This window comes from Micropterus salmoides, unplaced genomic scaffold, assembly GCF_014851395.1.
Source record: "Micropterus salmoides isolate LMB-PRFRI ecotype aquatic unplaced genomic scaffold, ASM1485139v1 Ms_hic_scaffold_20, whole genome shotgun sequence".
NCBI lineage: Eukaryota > Metazoa > Chordata > Actinopteri > Centrarchiformes > Centrarchidae > Micropterus > Micropterus salmoides.
Genome location: NW_024041151.1, coordinates 1,519,410 through 1,539,481, shown reverse-complemented (window position 1 = coordinate 1,539,481; position 20,072 = coordinate 1,519,410). Strand labels below are relative to the sequence as shown.

The 20,072-nt window shown below is 43.8% G+C and overlaps 1 long non-coding RNA gene across 2 annotated transcripts; it reads right to left on the bottom strand.

The window, feature by feature from the left end:
* Window positions 1-511: 511 nt before the first annotated feature.
* On the bottom strand, window positions 512-18,819 carry LOC119914878. Of its 2 annotated transcripts, XR_005446856.1 has the most exons (6): window positions 18,439-18,819; window positions 15,984-16,042; window positions 15,316-15,424; window positions 11,824-11,925; window positions 6,633-6,728; window positions 512-1,038 (listed from the first exon to the last, which is right to left on the bottom strand). It is a non-coding gene; the product is annotated as an uncharacterized LOC119914878 (long non-coding RNA). The 2 variants fall into 2 exon arrangements; XR_005446855.1 differs by lacking the exon at window positions 15,316-15,424 and having other exon boundaries at window positions 11,824-11,927; window positions 18,439-18,798.
* Between the last annotated feature and the right edge of the window lie 1,253 nt (window positions 18,820-20,072).

Here is a 20,072-nt window from a genome sequence, read left to right as displayed (position 1 = left end):
GGTCGATCTTCAGCGGTTCAACAATCCTCAGGAATTCTTTCCCCAGCTTTTCAATTTCCTTTGCACTTTCTATCTGTATTTTTATATTTGATGTGTTTACACTAGCAGCAACTGCTCCTCCTATTGCTGCTACTGCTGCTCCTGCTCCTACTGCTGCTGCTACTGCTGCTCCTACTGCTCCTGCTGCTGCTGCTGCTCCTAATCCAGCTGTGGCTGCTGCTCCTGCTCCTACTGCTGCTGCTGTTCCTGCTCCTATTGCTGCTGCTCCTGCTGCTTCTGCTCCTGCTGCTGCTTCTGCTCCTACTGCTGCTGCTGCCATTGCTGCTCCAGCTCCTACTGCTGCTGCTGCTCCAGCTCCTACTGCTGCTGCTGCTCCGGCTCCTACTGCTGCTGCTGCTCCGGCTCCTACTGCTGCTGCCACCATTGCTGCTCCTGCTCCTACTGCTGCTGCTGCCATTGCTGCTGCTCCTACAGCTGCTCCTTCTGCTACTGCTGCTCTTACTGCTGCTCCTGCTCCTACAGCTGCTCCTTCTGCTACTGCTGCTCCTGCTCCTTCTAATGCTGCTCTTATTGCTACTGCTACTGCTGCTACTGCTGTTAATGCTGCTAATCCTACTACTACTGCTGCTTCTGCTGGTCCTCTGGCAGCTGCTCCTGCTAATAAGCTCAGCCCCCCAGTGAAGAGAGCTGCAAGGATCAAAAGTCCAAGTCCAACTCCTCCAGGAACAACTGCTGTTGTTCTGACTGCATCCGTTTCCTTCTGCATCTGTTCTACTTCAGCAGTGATCTTCTGAATCTCTCCTACAATCTCTCTCATCTTGTGTTCACTGTTGTCAAAGTCTTTGATGAATGAATCTGCATGTTTGATAAGTTTGTCAATTATTTCAGACAGTTCAAGAGGCAGCTCTGTGCTCCTTCTTTGCCTTGAGGCCATTTTTATGAAGAGTTCCTCTTCAGTCTGTTAAGTAGCTGGATTATAAATCAAACTTCAGTCTGCAGGTTTTCCTCTCTGCCGCTGCTCAGCTGATCAGAAAGGCTCTGTGGAGACAGAGAGAGACAGAGAGAGACAGGTGATCAGATATTACCTGAACAGGTGTTTTCACCTCGCCTGGCTGATTAGACCTCCACTCAGGTAGCAAGTGGGCGGAGATATGAACGCCCAAAAAGATTTACCTTTTTCCAATGACAAATATGCAATTTCACATCATTTGGGACCATTATTTTTACCATATCTGTGAACAAATAGGTGGAAAAGCTAGAGCAGATAATAAATAAACAACAACCAGAAAGCATAAGGACTAAACTTGCTAAAGTATTTGTCTGTGGAGGGACTATAACCAAACGATTTTGGAAAGGTTTTTTAGTTTTAGTTTCCATCCTCCCTCCACAGTGATTTTATCTTCATGGCACAGCACACAAGATATTTTGGGCCTCACCTCCTAAGCCTTATAACGGCAGGGAAACCCTTAATATTACCCATAATCTTTATAGATAGGAGAGGTCTGGACATGATACATGTGCCACAGAAATTTCATACATGTAGGTGAAACGTGCGGCGGGGGCTGCTTCGTTAAAGGTCACTTCCTGTTGCCAGCAGGTGGCGCTATGACTGTGGGTGAATGTTACCACAGAAATTTCGTACACATCGGTGAAACTTTGTCCGGGGGATGCTACGTAGGGGGCGCTAGCGACATTTTGTATTTTTGCTTTCATTGAAACAATGTGTGTGCTGCTTTTGTCACTGCTGTTCCCATCAACTGGCTTTCACATTGGCCCGGCGAAGATTGATGGAAGGGTGTTAGTGGTGGACTACAAATTTTGGCAACCCTTTTAAACCTAATAAGAGAGTTTATAACTTGTTCAGTTAGGGCATGCCAAGATTTGCTGAAAGGATGGCTAACTTCCGCTTTAGCATTCCATAAATTATTACTTAAAAGCTCATTTCTAATGACTTTTGATAACAGAATGTACATATTAGTATGGCTCAAGAGGGTATTTGCAGTGACACAAGATAGAGACACAGACAGGGGCAAACACATGGCCCAGGAGTTTGTTCCTAGTCCGCCCACTCTCCAGTGAAAGCATTTGGTGGGGGCTCTGGACCTTTAGAGACCTTTATTCCAGTATTCTTGAGAATGAAAGAGTGTCACATTACTTTGCCAAAGTCTATTATAGTCTACTCGGCGCTCAAAGCTAGTTAGCGATTAGTGTGCGGTTAGTATTTGTATCATTGTTTGTGTTTGGTTAAGGCTACGTCCATACTACTACATTAATGTTTTAAAACAGACGAACTGTTTGTTCGTTGTTCGTCTGCGGTAGCACTTCTGTCTTTCGCCAAATATTTTGCAACTTCAAAGTAGTCAATCTGTTTCCTGTTTACACCGGCACCTTCATGGCTAGAGTACCTGAACGGCATTTTCAGCTGTTTTAATAAACACAGATATCAGTTGTGATACGCAGCTAAAACGCTGGTGTGGATGGAGATTGTTCCTAGTATTCGGTGCCATTTGAGTCCTCATGACTTAATATGTTGTATTTTGTGCTAATTCTCATTTCTTATAGCATGGATTCCAGTTTATAGTGATTTATTCCCCTATACCATAGAAACAATGAATGACGTTCACCTGAACATGTGTAAAATCTTCCTCTGTTTACCATGTACTAGCCTGTTCATCACATGAGTATTGATGTTTAGCTTTACTGCATCAGCGAACCATTCTAAAACATGGACAGAGGGACTTCCATCAAAGTAACAGGAAGGACAGTATTTTATTAAAGAGGTGGTATTCTGCTTTTTGGCTTTTCCCCTCTCCTTTATTGAATTATTTCTCTTTTTTGTGCATGTAACAGGTTTGCAAAGTGAAAAAGCCCAAAGGGAGTTCCCATCTCCCACAGAAAACTCTGCTCTGAACTGAAAACAGCTGGTTTGTAGTCCAGCCCTTCACTTCCTTTACTTGTGACGTCACAATGAAAAGGCGTCATAAAGCTTGGCTGGCGGGGTCAGACACGCCCTCAAACCAAGCTAGTCTGAGCGGAGGCCCTTTGGCTCGACTCGCCTTTGTTGGTTTTCCATTGTAGAAAAGTTGTACCTGTTCCTGCTTCCAGGTACTTTTTTTCATATCACCTCCGTCGAGGTTCCAAGCGAGCTGAGGGAAACTAAAATGTAACGTGAAAACACAACAGACTGCTGATTGGTCAGAGAGAATATTCACTATTCACTGCATCATCATTGCACCAGACAGAGGCAACAGAAAGTTTTATATTTTACAGTTTCCGTGTGTAATTTCATCACTAAATCCACTTCTGAGAAGTTTTGAGGTGAAATCAGCTGTGTAGATTTCCAATATTGACAGTTTTACGAGAAGTGATGGCGGAACAAAAATGTGCTTGAATACTGTCAGAATTGAGGAGCTCCGCAAGTGGCGGCGGGTTGAAGCCTGCTGTGACCCGCGGGAGGAGCGTGAAGCCGGCCAGCCGCCCGCTCACAGAGCCCTCTGCTCCCGCTGCAGCAACAACGGCAGAGGAAAACACAGCTGGAAGCTTTTCATACCGCTTATCTGTCTTTACATTCTGAGGAAGGTTCAAACGTTTTAACTTAAAAAAGAGAAAGCTGTGCTGGTGTGTGTGTCGCATTGAACATTACGTCACGGCAGTTGTGTGTGGCGTCGCTATGACGACAAGCTACGTACTATCTCTGGGTACCATCTGCAATGGAAAACGGAGCAGGGCCGAGTAGAGTCCAGTCTATCGATTTGCGCTATGGTAGCATTTTTCAGCAAGGCAGCATAGATCGTCAGAACACCGGCAACAGTTCAACGTTTAGTCCTGATGGTCAGATGTGGAACAATAATGTTGTGGACTTGTGAATAACTTATACCATCTGCTAGGTTACGGTCTCAGTCTGAAGCAGCTTTGATTTGGATCACACTACCATGTTTCTTACGACCCGCCCTTCTCTGCTTCTGATTGGCTAGTAGTCCTTACCTGGGAACTGTGCAACTCCCAACAAAGATTTTGTACAAGTAAGATGCATCACTCTGTAGCTCAAGAGCAGTGCGAACAACACACAGGGTGAAAGAGGAGCTGCAGCAATGTGCAGGATGAGAAAATGAAACCATTTAAACCTGTTGTGGTAGAACCTCTAAATAAGATTTTGAACCTGAAAATGAGCAGAATACCACCTCTTTAAGCCATAGTAAAGTATTTTTTATGTCTAAGTTTGTGTTGCACCTTCCTTGTGAAGGAGGACATTACTTATTTAATACACTGCTCAAAAAAATAAAGGGAACACTAAAATAACATATCCTAGATCTGAATGAATGAAATAATCTCATTAAATACTCCTTTCTTTACATAGTTGAATGTGCTGACAACAAAATCACAAAAAAATTATCAATGGAAATTTATCAACCCATGGAGGTCTGGATTTGAGTCACACTCAAAGTGGAAAACCACACTGCAGGCCGATCCAACTTTGATGTGATGTCCTTGTCAAAATGAGGCTCAGTAGTGTGTGTGGCCTCCCTACAACGCCTGGGCGTGCTCACAGGAGTGTGATTGACTTGGAGTTACATTGTGTTGTTTAAGTGCCGCCACCGCCTGCCTTAAAGTAATTGTTGTGCTCCTGAGTGCTTCTGGCTGTCATGCAAATCCCAGCTGTGCGAGTACCTGTCGAGGATTGGTTTCTCTAGAGCTGGGACCGCCTACTTCCTGGGTGCTGTTCTCTGGCGTCTGTGATTGGTGTGGTTGTGACTCGACCGAACCTGCCAACCAGGTCTCTCCAATCAACACCAGCTGGACTACAAATAGTTTGTGTGTCCACAGCTCGTTGCGACTGTGAGCCAGTGATCTGTTTGCCTTGCTGTTGCGTACCCTGTTAGTTAGTGAATATCTAGAGTGTTTGTATTTCCTGTCTCTGTCTGTTGCCTGTCTAAGTGGCTTCAGTCAGTTCGACCCTTTGTAAATCACAGTGTGATAGTGCACCGAGCGTCGGGCGCTCTTTTGTTTGAGCATTGCTTGTTTGTTTACTTTGCACTATTGTAAAGCATCTAGGTGCTGACTTCCTTTTGTTCTTTAGTGTTTTTTGAGCAGAGTAACTGTCTTTGGACAAGACCCTCTTTTGTTTCACCTTTTTGTTGTCAGCACCTATATAGCCTCCTTTTGTTGTTGTTTTCTTGAGTCAAGATGTCTATGAAGATTCTCAGTCATCCAGGTCATAGTTATCCAACGAAGGTTAAAGTCGTTGGCCCGGGTCATCGATACCGCTGGTTCGTTAGTGTTCCTTGTTGCTGTGACGACAGTCGTTACAGTCGTTCAAACCAACGACCCCACTGAGGTTAAATAGCTGAGTTTCCCTGCCAGTCAGTCAGAACTGAAGAAGTCCTTTGGATGAGGGACGAAACGTCTTCCAGTATCTTCAACCAAGTCCAGTTGCCCTTGATTTTAACCTTCGTTGGATTTCTTGAGTCAACTCCTTTAATTAAACCTTTGACTTTTTAACAGGACTCCAGTTGTCCTTTACCACCTTCATTTCAATCCCAAATCACTTGTTACTGCCTTACCTTAACGGACTGGGTCGTAACAGTGTTCCCTTTATTTTTTTGAGCAGTGTAGTTGTGAAAAACGTTTTGCAGCTCTTAGACCAGTTAATTTGTTTTAAGGCAGTTTCAAGGTTGTTCATCTCGTTTTTTTGGAATCCCCTGGTGGTATTATTTTGTTTTGATGGTGTTTTCAAACCGCTTTCTAATGAGTTTCAGTACCAATAGTGTAATATTATGATCCGACAATCCAGTTATCAAGATAAAGGATTTTATTATTCTTTCAGGTCTGTTTGTGAACATCAGATCAATCTGTGTCTGGGATGAACTGGTTACTCTAGTTGGTCCTTGCACCAACTGAGTAAGACTGCACTGGTCTATTATCTCAAGTTTTTTCCTATCTGATTTATCATCACAATTTATGTTGAAATCACCCATTAATATAAACTCTTTATTTACCATCACATTCTTTAAGTATTTTGTATAGCTGCTCATAAAACAAACTGTTAGATGATGGTGGTCGATACAGACAGACAATTCAATCTAATACATTCCATTAAATCAGACGGCATCTAATTGGCTCTTTAACATAATTAATAATACCCCTCTTAACCTCGACTCTGACCCTCCTGAACACGTTCTCAGGAACATTAAAAATACCCAGAAGTATTGTTGTTGTTGGTATTGTTACATGTTGTGAAGTGTAATGTCAGTTTCTTGTTTGTATTATATGCACGTGATGCAGAGCTTAAACATACTGTGCCAAAAACATGGCTAAGATCTATGTAATCTAATGAGAGAATTTATTTAGCCATGTTTCCTAAATACAGAGAAAATCCAGATTAGAGTCAATAAATGTTGCAGCTGATTACTCTTTGAGACGATACTACCGCTGTTTAAATGTCCCCCTAATAATCCCTTAGGTTTGGAGCGTGGATCCCAGAGAATTTTAGAGTGATTGAGAATTTGGAAGAAGTTCATTCTGCGATGTTTCCTCACTGTTGGGTTTAAACCCTTTTGTCTTTGCCTGAAAACAGTCTGTTTAACGGGGCTCATAGTTCCCAGTGAAGGTGACACAGCCAGTTTGGGACTCACCGCTATCAGATATCCGCAGATACGAGTGTCCTCGTGCCACTGAAAAGACGTTACACCTGCGGTCACTGACACCGCTGGAATTGGAATTCTCTGCACCTGTGGTGGGAGACAAGTAGCTGGGCTGTAACTAGAGCGAAGCTCCTGAGTTTGGAAAAGGCAGTAAAATAGGAGTGAGAGCTGCTTCTGAGTTTGTTTGGTGGATTCGAATTCGCCCAAAAAATTCAAGTTCAATAAGAAATATAAAATAAGATCTTAACAATTAATCCAGTCCCAGCTTCCAGCATGGCTCTTCTGCCTTTTACTCCACAACACCTAAACAATACTGATGTGAACACTGGGTTCCTATCAACAGGTTCTATCATTATAATAACTGTTAATACACATTACTTAAAACAACTTTTCCATTTGTAACCTTTTGATATTGATGTTTTCATGAATGCAAGACAAGAGTTTTAGATTGTCGAAGTCAAACAGTTTGCAGAAACCCACACTGTCCCAAAACCTTTTACTTGCACATCCATCATCCACCCACACATGCAACCATGTGCATGTGTTGTCTATTAGAGTTTTCCCTGCAGTGTTATGTCCACACCGTTCAGTCATTCATTCATGAAGGGTAACCCCGGAATCACGCAGGTAGCATGTGTGCTGCATTATGGCTGCGCCAGTGGCAGCTGGCCAATAGAGGGCGCTGTTCAGGCAAATGAGACAACTGATATTTCCGCCCACTGTCAGTTAGTGCTTGTGGGGAACAACCGCTGTTGGCTACAGAGGTAAGCTTTATTGTGTACAGACAGCTCTGAAGTGTTACGCCGGGAATCCACTGCTACAGCACGTTACAGCTGCGCCACGGTTTTGATGCTTCCTCAGCCCGCCGTCCACTGGAAGCGTGTTTCAGCAGCGGAGCAGCCTGCCCCACGTTATTGACTTGTTATTAATTTGTCCTTTTCGTGCTTCTACTACCTTTTCACAGCTCTATGTGACCCACTTTCATTCTGTCAACTTCAGGCTGCATTTCCCACAGAGAGCATTTCAGAATCAGAGCGTTTTGCCTGATAACCAGTGTTTTCATTTTGTGCTTCTACTGTGATTAAGTAGGATATGTAGTTAAATGATTTCTTTGTGTCCGGTGTAACTGTGTTTATTGTTGTTTTACAATCCGGAGTCTCCACAGGGTGTTTTATTGAAAATTGACCGTATCCTCTCTGCCGTTCTGTGTCTGACTTCCTGCCTGGTTCGATCTGCTCTGTGCTGCTTGACGAGGCTAGCGGCAAAAATAGCCTTGCTACCTATTCTCTGCGGAGCGGAGAGCCGCTGCTGGGACGCTTCAGGGCCGCGCTGCGGCCGCAGCTGGTGGACTCACGAGCATTGACTATAACAGCCGCAATTAGCCCCAGCAACCGCAGCGAAGCCATAATGCACCGCAGTGGATCTGCAGTTATTTCCAGTGGTGGACAGTAACTTAAGTAGGCCTACTGTAATGAAGTCCAAATTAGAGGTAGCCTATTTATACTTTACTTGAGGATTTTCTTGTCATGCCACTTTCTATGTTTATGTTTTTGTATATTAATATAATACAATTCCAATGAAGTTGGGACGTTGCTTGATGTACAACTTCAGTTGCTCAACAGTCCGGGGTCGCAGTTGTCGTATTTTGCGCTTCATAATGCGCCACACATTTTCAATGGGAGACAGGTCTGGACTGCAGGCAGGCCAGTCTAGTACCTACACTCTTTTACTATGAAGCCACGCTGTTGTAACACATGCAGAATGTGGCTCGGCATTGTCTTGCTGAAATAAACAGGGACGTCCCTGAAAAAGACGTTGCTTGGATGGCAGCATATGTTGCTCCAAAACCTGTATGTACCGTTCAGCATTAATGGTGCCTTCACAGATGTGCAAGTTCCCCCTGCCATGGGCACTAACACACCCCCAGACCATCACAGATGCTGTTTTTTGAACTTTGCACTGATAACAATCCGGATGGTGCTTTTCCTCTTTGGCCCGGAGGACACGACGTCCATAATTTCCACAAAATGTGGACTCGTCAGACCACAGCACACATGAAGCATTTCAGAATTAGAGCGTGTTGGCTGGCTGATTTTGCTGAATTGTTTAGATTTAGTTGATTTGGTGAGTTGTCCTTGATTTTTGTGCTTCTGCCATGGTTAATAAGGCTACATAGTTAAATTGTTTCTTTTTTTTGTCCGTTTAAATTTCTTTATCGTTGATAAACGATCAAGAGTCTGCACAAGGTAGTTTATTTTGAAAATCGACCAGATCTCTCTTTTGTCTGCAATCCTGCCCGGTTCATTTGCTCTGTGCTGCTTGTCCAGATGCCTATTCTCCATGCAGAGGAGTCAGGAGCCGCTTATGGGCCACTTCTGGTGTGAGCAAAGCATTGACTACAATGGCTGCAATTAGTTCTGGCAGCCGCGACGCAGTCGTAACACACCGCCTGTGTGAGTCCGGCATACGGGTGGTCAGAACAGGCTGCCATGAGCACAAGAAATGATCTTTATTTGTATAAAAACCTCATCTCAGGCTGGAAGCACAGCCTGTCTCCACCTGTGTCTTTGGACAGAGTTGACACAGCCTTTTCTGGGCAGCCAGGTCTGTCTGTGTCAGCCAGTGTCTATAGCCAAGTTGTGGTCAGAGAGTCTGCTAATGTCCTCCTCACTTTCTGATCGCTCTGCCACTGTGTACTCTCCGTCTCTCTCTCCCTCCTCCCCAACCATTCGAGGCAGATGGCCACCCACCCTGAAGGCTCGTGCAGACTACACGTCTTTCAGCGTCGGCAGATGGCCGTGCTGTGTGAAGTCACACACTACACGAGCTGACAGCAGCTGTGTCACCCAGCGCTGCTCTCCAAACCACGTTTAGTCAAGAAAACACATGTGAAATGTGAAACGGTAAATGAGGCGATCCTACACAGGAAACAGCTGTTATTATAAAGATAGCAGTTATAAAGAAAGAATCTGGGTGAAAGAATGGATTCGCACACGCAGGCAGCAGGGATCGTCTGAGCTACAGAGAGCTGCAGGGAGTAGAAAGTAGTTGCCTGCTCTCATTGGCTGGATGTGGATGTTGAGTCAGCCTGACGGTCACGAGCGGGAAATCAGGCTAAAATTTAGTGGGAACTAGGTTTGAGTCATGGTTCTGCTAGAGGTTTCTTCCCTCTGTCACCCAGTTCTTGCTTCTGGTGGGAATCATTGGTTCTCTGTATAGATCATCACACAGTACGGTCTAGATGAATAGCACATTGAGATAACTGTCGAGATAAAAATCGAATTGAACAGAAGTTAAGCGTCTTGCTCAGGGACACATTGGTGGATGTGTCACAGTTGGAATCAAACCCGTTTCCCACACCACTTTTGGAGATCTGATCAATATAAAGCAGATCCACTACAGCAGCTGGAATGTGAGGTCATGAGTGACAAAGTCGGGGACTCGAGTTAGAGACTCGGACTCGAGTGCGACTTAAGTTGCATGCACAGTGACTTCAGACTGGACTCGGACTCGAGGTGCGGGACTCGTGAACAATGTTTATTTTTAGAAAACGTCTGATGAGCGTGCTGTTATTCCCTCCCTCCGTACCTACAACCTTCCTACGTAACACGTAGTATCTGCTTCCACACGTGAGAGAGGACAACAAACACCGGCAGCTGCTCGGCCGTTCATCCAAACTTTGGCTTTAAAACTTCATACAACAAGACCCAAACAAAGAAACTCTAAACGCAAATACGTTAGTAACCTGTGGTGAGTAAACATGTTTAGCTCAGCATTGACCATCGAACGTTAGCTTGCTTCTTGCTTCAGCTACGACCTACAGAGGTTAACTCCGACTGTTGTTCATTATGAAAAGATGAATGAGTGTTTGTTTACCTGCCAAACTTGTAATCCTTTACATCCCACTGGCTGCCATCACGTTAATTATTACCGTTGGCTAGAAAGAGGTTCCAGGTTTATTGTTGATCATGTAGCCTTACAGTTTTATTTAGTTATAACTTATAAAACTGGTTTAAGAGTCTGCGGAGTGTGTTGACTTACAGTATTTAATAAGCTGTTAATAGTTGCATTGTACATCACATGGTTGTGCTCTGTAAATGAAAAACAGGTTACAGTTACAGAATTCCTTATAGCTATGCAGTTTTATTAGCAACCTGGATTGAACGCAGCAGGTGATACAGCATTCGTAATAACCACGAGAGACTTGAGACTTGACTTGGACTCTAGCTCAAAGACTTGAGATTTGACTTGGGCTCTAGCTCAAAGACTTGTGAGCATCTCTGGTGAGAGTCTCTCACTAGAGAGGGGTTTTAAATGAGCTGCACATAAACTAGTATCTTTAAAACAACTCGAAACTAAGAGAGCTGTTGGACACTTGGTGTAAGTCAATCTAAACACATAACTATATGTGACTGACAGCTGAAAGGATCCGCCCTCAGCAAACAGAGGAGCAGGAAGTGTCAGCAGGGGTGTGTTAATCCTGATGAAATGCAGCAAAATGGAAAGGGTGCTGTCTTTAACACCTGTTGTAGTATGCAGACTCCGCCTTTTTAATATGGCAGGGTTTCTATACATGTCGCTGCTGGTTGGGTTACACCTCTGACACACACACCAAACCAGAGAAAACATACACAAAAACCTGTTTCACAACATTTCAACCCAGAAACTGCCCTGATCTCACTGTGTTTCACTGCTAGATTTAGATTCAGTCTTTGATTTAGTGCATGAGTTAAACACTTTGGTGACTTCTCTGCAGGATGAAGAGATGTTTTCTTGCTGTGGGTAAAATGATCCGGCCGCCCTTAGCTGTTTGCAGAAGCTGTGTGGCAGAGCAGCAGTGAGCATGCTCAGTGTGTCCTTTCAGCTTTCACTTTCTCTGTGTTCAGATAAACAGCTGACTGTAACTAAAGGTCCTCAAAAAAGATAAAAAGCAACACATGATAAACTCAACAGCAGTCTGTGAGCACTGTTCTGAACAAGAGGTCAGAGGTCAAACTATGATACCATCAAAGTCAGACTGACTGCAAGGTTAAAAATTAACTTTACTTTCAGCAAAATAATCAAAAGCAGTGACCTGAGGAGCAGCACTGATCGACAGACTGTTGATGAATCTGCATATAAATCTGGATCCAACAGTAAAACATCCCAAATTTAAAGAACGAGACACTGCTGTGCTTCTTACCTGCTCCACCTGCTTCAATAACACCACAGCTTTGACTGGTTTCTGTGTGACGCAGTAACAGGCCGGGGGGGCAGAGGGTGTGGCTGTCTCGGCCTCACAGTTCTCTCCAGGTACAAAGGGACAATGACAAGGCAAGTTTATTTGTATAGCACATTTCAACACCAAAATGCTTCACATAAAACATACAAGCAACAGGGAAATATTAAAAAATTATATATAGTAGAGATATCTAGAAAAAAAAAAACAGGCAGATCTCTTAGCTTATTTTATTTTATTTTAATCCTTTGATTCCCCATCTCCCACTCTATTCTATTTTTTTTTTTTACATTTAGGAACTCTACTTTACATCAGTGGTCAGCAATAGGCAGAACCGACCCCCCAGCAATAATATCAGGCCCGTGGCCAGATTGCTTTGATAGCAGAAAAAATACATAAAAAATAAACTGATAGCGGCTGGTGCTAAAACCGAACTCATGACAGCTACAGTTACTTACAGAATCTCTTCCTCTTAAGTGATCCGGCCTCCAAAATAAAAGCGAGAGAACGTTTTTTGCAGCAACGCTTCATGTTGAGTTTACTGAGAGCTTTTAATTTGTAAAGTTCTGATGGACATTCAGAAGAGTCTCTGGGCTGCTTGACACACCTCTGATTTCAAAAAATCAAAATAAGCGTCCGTAGGTTTATTAATACAAATCAAACGTCTGGACGCGCACACAGTGCAGCACATGCTTTATTGTGAGAATGTGCAAAAGCGTCCTTATAATCAATTTATTTAACAAGGGAGAAAAAATCTGAGTCAGCAGGTGAGGCTGGGAAACATCACATCCAGCACCTGGATTATCAGCACTGGCGCCCCCCAGGGGTGTGTGCTCTCCCCACTGCTCTTCTCCCTCTACACCAACGACTGCACCTCAGGAGACCCATCTGTCAAACTCCTGAAGTCGCTGACGACTCAACGGTCTTCGGCCTCATCCGGGACGGTGACGAGTCGGCCTACAGACGGGAGGTTGATCAGCTGACTCTCTGATGCTGTCAGAACAACCTGGAGCTTAACGCTCAAAACTGTGGAGATGACCGTGGACTTCAGGAGGAGCCCCCCCACTCTGCCCCCCATCACCATACTAAACTGTGTCTGCTGTGGAATCCTTCAGGTTTCTGGGATCCACTATATCCCAGGACCTGAAGTGGGAGCCCAACACTGACACCATCATCAAGAAGCCCAGCAGAGGATGGACTTCCTGCGTCAGCTCAGGAAGCTCAACCTGCCTAAGGAGCTGCTGATCCAGTTCTACACAGCCATCATGCAGTCTGTCCTCTGCAACGCCATCACTGTCTGGTTTGGATTTGCCAACAAAAAGGACAGGAGCAGACTGCAACGGACAGTCAGGACTGCAGAAAAGATCATTTATAGAGTCAGGAAACATCACTGCAGATCCATCTCACCCCGGACACAACCTGTTCCAGCTCCTCCCCTCTGGTAGGCGCTACAGAGCACTGTACGCCAAAACCAACAGACTCAGGAACAGTTTCTTCCCACAAGCCATCACTCTGATGAACAGCTGATTTCTGACTCACAGTGTCAGGAACAATTCCTGTGCAATAACCCAGTAACTCTGTCTCTAATCAGCACCTGTTTACTGGTTTCCACTTATTATCTATTTATTCACCATTCTCTATTTCAGTGCTGTTCATACTATGTCATATCGTCATGTTGTATATACTGTATACCAAATCCACCTACCTCAAGTACATCACACCTACACATAATACTTAGTTATTCCAGCATCCTTTGCACTGTGTACATGTACGCATGTATGTGTACCTGTATATCACATCCACCTCCGACATGTACGTAATAATAATTTTACTCCTGCATCCTTCGCACTATTTGTCAATTGTTTTATTCATAGTGTATATTTGTGTTGTCTATAGTGTAGCCTGTGTCTAATTTTTATTGTGTTATTATTGTATAGACGGGTTTCTGTGCAACGTCATCACCGAGAAGCGCGCGCAACCAGGGGGTAGAAAGCAGCATTCTGTCTTCGCGGCACATCAGTTTATACGTCACATCTAGCTGCAGTGTTGGGTAAATTACTCAGAAATTGCAATGACTTACTTTTTACTTATTACTCCTTTAAAAAGTAATAATATTACTTTACTTATTACTGGGTATTAAAAGTAAACAGTCACGTTACTCGTTCCGTTACAATGACTTTCAACCACCGCACCGTGACAGGAAACCTGTTCAGCAGTGCTTTTTAAAAATTAATCCACTTTACTGGGACAATAATGAGGAGTCAACGAGCAGGCAAACTGCAAACACTGCAGCTTCTTAGACCAGAGGATGCTGTAGCTATCTATAGGCTATGGATATATGATATTTAAAAATACTAAAAAACAAAGCAGGTCCCTCCCGACAGTTTAACTGATCCCGTATTCATAACAGCATCAATGAGTATGGTTTTTATAGTACTTAACATTTCTTAACCTCACTGGCTGGAATAGAAAAAACAAACAAGTCTCGCGTAACGTTATTCATAACCATGCATGTTCAGCCTGGTAGGACCTGTAGGGTACTGTTGTCGCTTTTTGTGTATGAAAAATGCTGTTTAAATGCAATGCATTATTAGATTGTTATGATAATAATTTACTCTTTAAGTAGGGGACAATTTCCAGCAATATCCAAAGGCTATCCATGCAGTGGAAACATGGATTACAAGGACAAAATGTTGTCTACAATACTGCATTCAGTTTACTGTACATTTTGAGTCAAGCAGATGTAACGTTGAGGCGAGCAAAGTGTTAAACTGATTACATTGATGTTGATACAGTATCGATGGCGTAGAAATTTGTGTGACAGTCTGTCTGGACCCAGCTTCCAAACAGTAACATTGATGACTAAGTGATCGACTACGTGGTCAGTTATAACGTTGTCAGACTCTAGTGAAATAAATGTTTGCTTTACGAGGGAAACTGAAACTGCTCATTTTGTTTAGACATTCTCAATTCAGTGCGATGAAAAATACTAAGTTCAAAAACACACAAACTGCAAAAGATTTGTTGATCAATACTAAACCATTAGATGAAACAATCCACATGTATTTTTCATTTACTTTTGTGAAGTCGAAAGTCCGGCTTCACCGTTGAAAGCACGCGCTCAGGGTTAACTACCTTGGCACCGGACAGTCGTGTAACGTCCTAAAGGATCCAACTACTTGAGATACATTTGTTCCGCCTTTCGCATCAGCGCCATATTGTCGCAAGGAAAATATTTAACTATGATTTTTTTAGACTTGAGTGGGGCCATAAGGGGTCCGTGTTACAGGGGCACTGGCCCCTGTTGGCTCCCCCCGTAAACCGCCACAGGCTGTTAATGGAAAGTGACAGTATTTCTGTAGCCGCTGAAAGAGTCTGGCTGTTTTCCAACTCGGCCAGAGGCCCAGTGTCATTTGCATTAGTAGAATTAGTAGAATTATTATTATTAATAGAAACCTTCTGATCAAAAGGTATTTGCCTGATTTTGTCTGCAGCTCCTGAACATCTGTCAGACGCACCGTTAACACTCAGCTGTGCAGAGACCTTTGGAGGGGCAGGTGTAACACTGTATAAAAAAGGCACGTATACAGAAACGTATCGTCAAGTATTCGTTGCTGATACACGTCTAGATGCGGATGCTTCTGTATCAATACAGCAGCAAATGCTGTGACACAGAAAAATAAACACAGAAGAGAAAAGACCATTTAAAGTTTAAAACGTAGAGACTATTTTCTTTGCACCTGTTTAATAACTCTGGGATTAGAAACTGAAGTGTCTGAAGTTGCCCAACATTAAAGCTGATGATACACGGAGCAACTTTTAGAGCAACGGTGCTGGGCAATATTGCCCTCAGTGGTAATGAGTAAAGATTACTACTGTAATCCCTCCCCCCACTGCTCCGCCACCCATCCCGCCCTGCCGCTGTCTGTTCAAAACATAGTCGGACTTGCCATCAAAAAGTTGCCTCATGTATCATCAGCTTGCTGCTGCCGCTGCTGGAGGTAATCTGAGACTAGAGATACTGAAACACACTCAGGAGATATATCAGCTGATTAAACCTTCGTTATGTGGCCGTGACAGGATGTAAAGATGCTGACTGATGTGGTTGAATCACTGTGACTGACCTGCTGCAGCTGCTGCCAATAAGAGGGAGACGCTCACAGAGACGGCTGCACAGCGAGAGCTGCAGGGACAGAACAGAAGATACCAGGTTCAGAAAAGAGAGGGAAACTCTACTGGGGGAGAGGATGAGGGAGGCCATGGCAGGGGGAGAGTGAGACAGAGCAGCGGGTGTGTTTACAGTATGCATCACTGCCATCAGGATTTCATCTATTAGATTGTAACTGAAATCTATTTGGATTTAGTTTAACTATATGTCTGAGATGTGTGTGTTTATTCCAAGAAGGTCCAACTGCAGACCGCTTCTGATGCAGGCTCCTCTGTCAGGACAGGAAACGCATGTACAAAATAAAATCGTGTGATTTGACAAGAAACACATTCAATCATTATAAAATTTAATCATGTAGACACTTACAGGGGGAGGGATTTTGTCGTTGATTTGTATTTAATTAATTAGTCAACATTGTGAGTGAAAACTAGCAGGCTAATTCCTTAAATATAGCATATTGATTTGTGCCTATTCTGTCTTCTTAGCACTTAACGTGCCAGTGTAGCAACAAAGCCGACTGTATATCTAACCTGATCAACACAACGCTATTGCATGTATTTACTGACTTAGGTTTAGGCTCTAACCTCTGTGATGGTTAAGGTTAGGGTAAATTGTCAACTCCTTAAATGAAAACATCGCTAGCTAGTTAGTGACCGGAGCGCTACTATCGTTTCCAGTCACCCCAATCTCGTGTATATGTGATGCCTGAGCATGAGAACAGGCTGGTATATTGCTTCAATTATTCAACTAGTAACAGTATCTTTTGTTTTTTTACAGACGCTATTTATTTATTTTATATTTTATCCGTCCACACAGCCACATCCATTCACAGAAAAACATTGTCGTTGATTAAGAGTGTAACTTGGCCTCTCTTCCAGTCTTCTTAAAACACACACAAACACACTTCTCCTTCATAATGTCCCTTTGAAGAGTAATATATACTACGGCATTTGGAAAACATGTTTATTTTAGCCTGTTTATCATATTAATGTAAATAATTTCAATGACCATACGTATGATTAAAAATAATGGTTGTTGGTAAATGAATTAGTGACCGCCACAGATGCATGATTTTACTGCCTCAATAAGAGCTCAGACCCTCCTTATGGACCGTAACGAGAACCCTGCTGGACTAAATGTACTACAGCTTGTGGACTATCAAACTTTAAAATCTGCAAAAATCCATTATTATCCAAAGCAACTTACAATTGCTGGATATATCAGAGGTCGCACGCCTCTGGAGCAACGAGGGGTTAAGTGTCTTGCTCAGGGACACATGGTGGAGGTCTCACAGTGGGAATTGGAACCCAGGTCTCCCACACCAAAGGCAAGGATCTTATCTATGCACCACCACCACCCATTAGTTGGATTGGTTTCTCCAGCCTGTGGGTCGGCGGTTTATAATGGACTGTGGTGCAGAAACAGTGAGCTCACATTGTCCTGGTATCTGTCAGCGGTCATACTTGATGCACTAGATGTGATGGTGTTTGAGATGTTCTTCATTTACTTTGGTGTGTTAGTCCAGATGAGCCAACCCTCCCAACATGTAAAATTCTGTATTACAGGAGTATGAGACATCATGCAGCACTTCATTTCTTCATGTGGCTGTTTATTAATGAACAGGTAACAATAATGTTTTGAAGAAAAACGTGTTTTTACTGGATAATTAAGTAATCTATCTAAAGAAACCTGATTTATTGACTGGCAAACTCTGCTATCTCACAGATGACATCTTTGTCCTGTCTCAGGCACCGTACCTATTCCGCTCGCTTAGAGAGGGGGGGGGGATTCTTCTAATTCGCAACCCTCACCATTAGATGTCACTAGAACTTGAAAATATTTGAAAGAACCCATTACCCTGTTTCTAGTATCTGATTTCTAATCTCTCTCTCTTTTAATTCTCCACCTTATTTTCGTGTTTCCTCACAAACTGCACTGATCTGCTCACCTTGCTTTTCCCTTCAGACACACCTTCACCTGTCTGTCTGGCTCTCTGCCTGTAACTCTGTTCTGACTTTACTTGTCAGCAGTTTCATAACCCCGCCCCCCCCCCTCCGCCTATGTGACAGAAATAAATTGTGTCAGCTCTAAAGTTTCTGGGTGTTATATAAATAAATGCACCTTTAATTGTCCACAGTAACACAACAGCTCCTGTTTCCACTTTCTGCAGGCTGGCTGGTAAAAAGCTGGGAAGCATTTTAAACCTCTGGGCTACGTGAGGAGCAGGTTGATGAAGCAGCAGCTGTTCTCCTGATGTCTGGTTGACTTTACTGTGAAAACCAAACAGCAGCTGCTTCTTTCACATCAGCAGCGTGCTGGTCATCAAACCTTCAGCCTGTAAGAAGTGAAATGCAGCCAGAGGGATCAGAGCAGTCCTGCTCAGACCGCTTCAGACCTCTGCTCGGTCTTACCTGGAGGAGCTGCGTGGGGCGCGAGGCAAACCGCTTTCTCTCAGTCCACTGATCAGAGACAAAAACCCGCAGCTGGACACACAATCCGGAGAGGACGGGTCATCTGCACGGACCAATGAACGATCGGCTGCTGGGGAGGTGGGCGGGGCTTAGCGGCGGCTCGTCCGGGTCAGTAAGTGTCTGAACTGTTTCTGAGGTCCAGGACCGGAACCTGGATCCAGATTAGACCTGCCTGGTTTCACACTTTGCTGGGAGAGACGGTGTAGCCTTCAAAATAAAAGCTGGCGTCTGCGCCGCTCTGACTGCGTTTCAAAATAAAAGCCCTGGTAGTGAAACAGGTGGTGAAGTAAAAATGGAAGAAGAGAAGAAACAAACAAGAAGAAACAGTCTGAAATAAAACAATTCAGCAAATCTATGGTTTCTTCTCATTAGTAAATATTCTAACTTGAAGGAATCAAATTTCAATTCAATTTTAATTCTATTTATTTAGATAGCGCATAACAGTTATCTCACAGCGCTTTTCATAAAGAGCAGGTCTAGACCGAACTCTGTGATGATATTTACAGAAGCCCAACAGTTCCCACCAAGAGCAGCACTAGGAGACAGAGGCAAGGAAAAACTTCCTTTAAGAGGCAGAAACCTCGAGCAGAACCATGGCTCAGGGTGGGCGGCCATCTGCCTCGACCGGTTGGGGTGAAGGAGAGAGAGAGAGAGAGAGAGAGAGAGAGAGAGCAGAGAGGAACAGAGAGAAAAAGAGAGGGATGTAAGGAGAGAGAGAGGGGAGGGAGGCAGCCTACACAATATACACACAGAGGTACAGACAGTAAAGGTGATGTTGCTATAGACTAAATGAAAAATGGTACAGATATTTATAGTAGTGTTAATGATAACAGTCGCAATGTTAATGATTATAATAACAATAATAACAATAGGACTAGCAACAATAGTCGTTGAGGGTGTCGAGCAGGAACACGGGGGCAGCAGGTGACCCGCAACCACAGATCCAGACTCCACAGCTCCAGAGCCAGAAAACCTGCAGGAAGTGATAGGAGGAGAGAGGAGAGGGACGAGAAAGCACAAGACTACCAGAAAGGGGAGAAGTTGTGTTAGTAACATGCAATAATGGGATGAGGGAGAGAAAGTAGAGGAGAGAGGAGCTCAGTGCATCATGGGAAATCCCCCGGCAGTCTAGGCCTATAGCAGCATAACTAAGGGATGGTTCAGGACTACCTGAGCCAGCCCTAACTATAAGCTTTATCAAAGAGGAAAGTCTTAAGCCTACTCTTAAATGTGGAGATGGTGTCTGCCTCCTGAACCCAAACTGGAACCTGGTTCCACAGGAGAGGAGCTTGATAGCTGAACGCTCTGGCTCCTAGTCTACTTTTGGAGACTCTAGGAACCACAAGTAACCCTGCATTCTGGGAGCGCAGTGCTCTGGTGGGGTAGTAAGGTACTATGAGCTCTTTAAGATAAGATGGTGCCTGACCATTAAGAGCTTTGTAGGTAAGAAGAATGATTTTAAATTATGTTCTGGATTTTACTGGAAGCCAATGCAAAGAAGCTAAAACAGGAGAAATGTGATCTCTTTTCCTGGTTCCTGTCAGAACACGTGCTGCAGCATTCTGGATCAGCTG